Raw genomic sequence first — 6,000 nt, 5'->3', positions numbered from 1 at the left:
CATGTTAAAGAACCCCAGGTGGTCGAAATTTCCGGAGCCCTTCACTACGGCTTCCCTTCAGTACGGCCTGAGTCGCTTCGGGGCGTTAAAGCTATGAAAACGATCATCCTCCGTCCTTCCGCAGCAAGACCTCCCCTTTACCAACCCCAACCGCTACTTTATGTGTCAATAAAACCTCTTGAGCACAAAAACAGGTTACTCGGATATGATCGGATCTGCACTCGCCACGCGGTCGTACTGGAGCCTGCCGTCGCCCTCGTCTTCCAGCCTGGCGAGCTGCCTGAACGTACTGCACATTCATGGACCGTCGGTTCTACCTGATATATTTAAAATGTCTCACTATTTACTATGGGGCTATGAGCCCCATGGTAGCATTCATCTGAATTATTGCCAAGTTTTATATTGCGTGTGGTTTTAACGTGAGAACGTTAGGGAGCCCGTGATGCAGAAAATCCGACGTCGCCATCGGCGTCTTCGTCGTTGACCGCGAGCGAAAAACCCACGAAAAATCCACAGTGAGGCAATCTAGGTAGCAGGTGGGCCACCTAGGTAGCTTTACTGAGGATCTTTCGGGGGGCCACCGAGGGCATGTCACCTTGTGACGTCATCACTACCTACCCGCCGGATTGTGAGTGAACTGCGCACCGTGACAGGTGGCTGTTGAATTAATTGTTGGTCGCTAGAGGTTGCTCGGCAAGAGAAACTGGGTCTCCCAAGCCTCACCGGTGGCAGCACCTGCCGTCGCAGGGCAGTGGCGCATCGCTAAACCGCTTCACCACTGTGCCAGGAGGAGTATCAGGACTACCAGGGATCTATGTATGTAAAGTCGAGGAGGAGCATTTCCTCATATATGGGCCCCATTACATTATCGTTACTTCTTATGGCCGGAGCTTAAGTGTCCCCTCCAATTTTTACGCGTCATATGCGGAAGCCTCCATTACTCAGTGAGTTAACAGAACTTCGCTTTTACATTAGCGCCATCAGTAAACCCTTTCTGGCAACACATGATCCACTGGATGAGTATGTTTTGTCGCTGACTCCTTCTAAGACCAACTGTTCCTGAAACTACTAACCAAGCTGACATTTTAATATCCGCAGTAACATAGCCGATTCCTTCAGGCCGTTCTTTTCCTCTGTGGCTGACACTTTGGAGCAAGTAATCGCAGTACTAACTGTGTACCCTTATAAAAATGGTCTATAGATTTTCTATAGACTTTTTATAGACTCTATAGCCATACTATAGACTTTTCCTTTTGTCTATAGACAGTCTATAGAAAATCTATGGACTAAAGTCTATAGCTGCTTCAATTTCCTTTTGTCTATAGACTCTCTATAGATTCTCTATAGAATAATGTCTATAGCCGCCTCAATTTCCTTTCGTCTATAGACTGTCTATAGACCCTCTATAGACTAAGGTCTATAGCTGCATCAATTTCCTTTCGTCTATAGACTGTCTATAGACTCTCTATAGAAGACGGTCTATAGCTGTTTCAATTTCCTTTTGTCTATAGACTGTCTATAGACACTTTATAGACTAAAGTCTATAGCTGGCTCAAATTTCCTTTTGTCTATAGACTGTCTATAGACATTTTATAGACTAAAGTCTATAGCTGGCTCAAATTTCCTTTTGTCTATAGACGGTCTATAGACACTCTATAGAATGAAGTCTATAACTAGCTTCATTTCCTTTCGTCTATAGACGGTCTATAGACTCGCTATAGCCTAAGGTCTATAGCCGCCTCAATTTCCTTTTGTCTATAGACTAAAGTCTATAATTGCTTCAATTTCCTTTCGTCTATAGACGGTCTATAGACTCGCTATAGACTAAGGTCTATAGCCGCCTAAATTTCCTTTTGTCTACAGACTGTCTATAGACTAAAGTCTATAATTGCTTCAATTTCCGTTCGTCTATAGACGGTCTATACACTCGCTATAGACTAAGGTCTATAGCTGCCTCAATTATCTTTTGTCTATAGACTCTCTATAGACTAAAGTCTATAACTGCTTCAATTTCCTTTCGTTTATAGACGGTCTATAGACTAAGGTGTATAGCTGCCACAATATCCTTTCGTCTATAGACGGTCTATAGACTCTCTATAGACCAAGGTCTATAGCTGCCTCAATCTCTTTTCGTCTATAGACGATCTATAGACTCTCTATAGACTACGGTCTATAGCTGCTTCAATTTCCTTTCCTCTATAGATGGTCCATAGAGTCTATTACAACACCCTCCTGTATATTGTTTTCAGGAGCATTGACAAGCTCCTTTTCGTTATACCGTGACGTATATTGTCAATACAATTAGATATTTAATGCTAACAAGTAAGCCGAGGAAGGCAGCCGTTCTTGAAGTAACGGCGCCCGCAAAATGTACTACATCGAACGAATACGCTGTCCCTTAAAGGAATCGCTCTACACAATTCCATTCCATCTTTCGATCGTTACTGTCCAACGCGCTGAAATCAGAAACATTTCATCAACGGTTCTACATTTCTCTTTAAAACGTCCTGAAAATAAAGGGGGAAATACGCGTGTCAGAATTCAAGGAAGCGCCCAACCCTTAGAAACATCCTAGATTAATCTCAAAGAGTCTGGTCCTCTGTGCGATTAACATCTGCCATTTCTACCTTTGCAGTTTGTATTCTCGTGAATAAGTGCTGGGACGCAACAATCACAAAGCCAGTATTTTTCTGTTCCTACCCTTGCACATGTTGCTTCGGAGCCGATGACACGCTGATGTGACGCATATCAGTTTTCTAAACACGAATACACGCAAAAAAGACGTTATGCTATGCAACCTTATAATTATTACTTGAGAATTGTACCACATACTATTCGGTGGGAGATGCGGCGCGTATACCGACAAGAAGTTAGATTTCGGTTCTGTTTTCACGAAAACAATAAGATTTTTAGAGGGTAAGCGAAGAATTTAAGCTTATAAACCAATTGCCTTCTGTGGTCTTGGATATCAGATCAAGCTGCACACGGCAAGAGTGTGAGCGATAAAGATACGACCGTGAAATGGGTTTCTGTTTCGTGTTTTACCAATTTTACCGCGAGACGGCGGAAAATCATTTGGGCTGCAAACAACCCTGTGCGTGGCTGCATCAATGGCGTTGGCGTGTTTCTCGTGGATTACGTTTTCTCCAAAATCCAGCTTCATCGTCCGCTTACGGTAAGTCTACACGTTTATATTTTATTCATTTGGTCTCCTAAACCACTCTAAGCAGAGCTGTGTGTGCAGAACAGTTACAAACGTCCTATCTTTGTTTCTAAGGCGGAAGCCATCGGGTTCTCGACTAATGCCGCTTATCTCTGTCCCGCTGTCTTTACTAACGCGCGGAAAGGCAGTCTGTGCGATGCCCTTGATGATAAGCCGCTCCTCGCGAGCTGTCTACTAGATTTTTCGTGTTTCAAGGTAGATGCGCGGCCAGAAATGTCGTTTATCCTGTGAATGACGGCCGAAATGGAACTGTGTGTTAGTTAGCGCCGTGTGAGCTCAATTTACTTTGCAGCTCCGAAAAAGTACTTACATACAGTCTCGTTCAGTGGTGGATTACATTTACTTTCTTATCTTTGTGTTATCGCCTGTCTGGACCATGGAGTGCTGTTCTTTTTGAGGTGTGCATTGCTTGCTACGTATGGACGCTCGCTCGGTGCGCGTCGTGGACGCCGACGTTTCAGCAAAGTGTCTTGTAACGCTATAGACTGGAGCGCGAGATGGTTGCCAAAGTTGTATTCAAGCGGCGCTGGAGGAATGCTTGTAGTGTGATGGTTGAATAAAATTCGTTCCCGGCGCGAATGGCCGGCGTGCTCAAACACCGCGGAGAACCCACGAGCTCCATCCCATCTCCCCTTCGTTGCACACGTATGGATTCGTCCGTGTCTGTCATCAGAGCCGTTGGCCGCCGCCGCTGGCTTGCGGGCACTTCATTTTGAAAGCTGGGTAAAGGTCGGCTCGACAAGAGGTGTCTTACATTTCGTTCCGAGTGGTTCGTTCATGAATCCCGCTCACGCGTGCACAGATTTCTAATATCATTTGCGCGAGAGGCAAAGTATGTGTTTCTGATTTCAGACTGCTACGTTACGAAAGCGCCGATGTGACTCGCCGCTTATTTGCGCCTAAAATTAAATTAAGCTCTCGTGTTATTATAGCTGCGCCTGTTGAAGGCGTTAATTGTTTCATTGAAATACTTCCTACTTTGAGCACGTTCAATGCTTTCGCTGATTTTTCTAGCAGCGTTGGGTTAGGCTGCCTTCATGCAAGAAACACCTCTTTACTGCGCTGTTGGAGCTGCACTTGAAGGAAAAACTAAGTGAATTTCAGACGGTATTTTATTGTGACAGTAATTTGCTGTCTCAACCTCGCGATTGCTTTTGAAACAGCGCAGCTGCAGCCTCTGTGTGCTGTATTAGTTTTCTGAATAATGAGCGCGGCATGGAAGCGCTGCAACCCGCTTGTTTCTAAGAGCGCGCGCAGATGTACGAGTATGTTGTTCCGTCTTTGGGCTTCAAGTTATAGGCGCAAATCTGTGGTGAACTGGTTGCTTCTGCCTGCTGGTTTTGTATAGCTTGTGCCCGTTTGAGTATCGGCTTACGTACACTCGGCCAAACCTTTAACTGGCTTAGGTGTTGCATCGCTAAATGCACCTTGTAAAAAGGTGCCTTTTGGCTACACTGCTGGCATATTCATGTTGTAATTTGACGCGTGAGATGGCATTTCATAGTTTTTTTTTTGTTAATATAATGTTTGAGTGGAGTACTTGCATGTTTAGATCAAAGTTATCAGAAATATTCATCGTCTGCCGCTACGAAGAGCCGAAACAAGCGGAATACGCAGCGATGGTTCTGGTGGCGCATTTGCACTAATCTGGGCAAACGACTTGTCCGCCATGAAAGGAGTGGTACTTTAGCCAGAGGATGAGGCCGTATGGACCAGATCCATTGCTGCGTATGCCGCTCGTTTCAGCGGTTCGTAGTGGCAGACGAATGTTTCTGATAACGTTGATCTAAACACGCAAGTACTGCACTCAAACATTATATGAACAAAAAGGAACCACGAAATGACATTTCACTCGTTAAATTACAGCATGAATATGCCAGCAGTGTAGCCGAAAGTCACCTTTTTTACAAGGTGCATTTAGCGATGCAACACCCGAGCCAGTTAAAAATTTGGCCGGGTGTACCAAGCTTAATTCACGCAGGGTATTCTGAAGCGCTTCTTCTATAGCGGTTATAAGAATAAATGCTGCAATATTCTCCTTTTTGGATCCCTCTGTAAGATGCAATGAATCTGTATTTTATGGAAGTGGCATTCTTAACAGCTCCTTGCGGGTCAATGCAGATATGTGGCACAATTGTTCGAAGTCTTCTGTTACAAATAGTGTAAAAGGATTGCCATAAAGAGAATAGTATTGGCTGTAACAGTATTGACATACAGAAATCAATTTCAGTAATGGATTCAGAGTAGAGTGCTCCAGGGTTTAGGGGTCTTTGTTACAATGTTTTATGAAGACACTTATAATCTGTAGTGTATTTACTGAAAGGATTGAGCCGGCGTGATAGCTCAGTGGGTATCATGTTCGTATGGCGACCTGAAAGATGCAGGTTCGATTCCGGCCTTGGCGGTCGCATTTTAATAGAGGCAAAATGCTAAATTCCTTTGTACTCTGCACAGGTGACCAAAATTATTCCCCAGCCTTTCACTTCAGTGTCTCGTAGCCTGTGTCGCCTTGGGTCTTTGAACCCCATAAAACCAAACCAAAAGATCAAGATTGCCTTTCTAGAATGGCATAGCCAGGATATGCCTTGCATTGTAAAGCACATGTGTAGAGATGGAATGGGAATTTTTTTTTTTCAGTTCCTCTTATATTATTTTTTTCCTTTTTGCTGTACAGGTGAACATGCCCGGATGATTTACTGCAGACAACAGGCCAAAAGAATGCTTCTGAGGAAACTAGCCGGACTGTTACTTTCAACATTTATGTTACTGTGGTGCAT

Source organism: Amblyomma mixtum, chromosome 6, assembly GCF_055824585.1.
Source record: "Amblyomma mixtum isolate Tamu chromosome 6, ASM5582458v1, whole genome shotgun sequence".
Classification (NCBI taxonomy): Eukaryota; Metazoa; Arthropoda; class Arachnida; order Ixodida; family Ixodidae; genus Amblyomma; species Amblyomma mixtum.
This window is presented reverse-complemented; position numbering follows the sequence as displayed.